The sequence below is a fragment of the Brassica oleracea genome, chromosome C5 (genome assembly GCF_000695525.1).
Source record: "Brassica oleracea var. oleracea cultivar TO1000 chromosome C5, BOL, whole genome shotgun sequence".
Lineage (NCBI taxonomy): Eukaryota > Viridiplantae > Streptophyta > Magnoliopsida > Brassicales > Brassicaceae > Brassica > Brassica oleracea.
The window spans coordinates 16,617,617-16,617,872 of NC_027752.1; positions in this window are offsets into that span (position 1 = coordinate 16,617,617).

The following is a 256-nucleotide window of genomic DNA, read 5'->3' on the forward strand; positions in this document are numbered from 1 at the left end:
AAACATGGTTGCGATTGTTATTCTCAGACAGGACGAGAATGGAAACCTGTATGACCAGGATGGTCATCTGCGTAATGCAACAGGTCAGAAACTAGACGCTAAGGGGAATGTTATCCCTGATACTGATGCTACAGAAGCTGCTCAACCTGTAGAAGTGGCTGCTCGACCAAGGGCACTGGCTGACTACAATCGTCCAGATGAGTACTACGCCAACAGATCAGCTATTCGACTTCCAGAGATTCAGAAGCAGAATTTC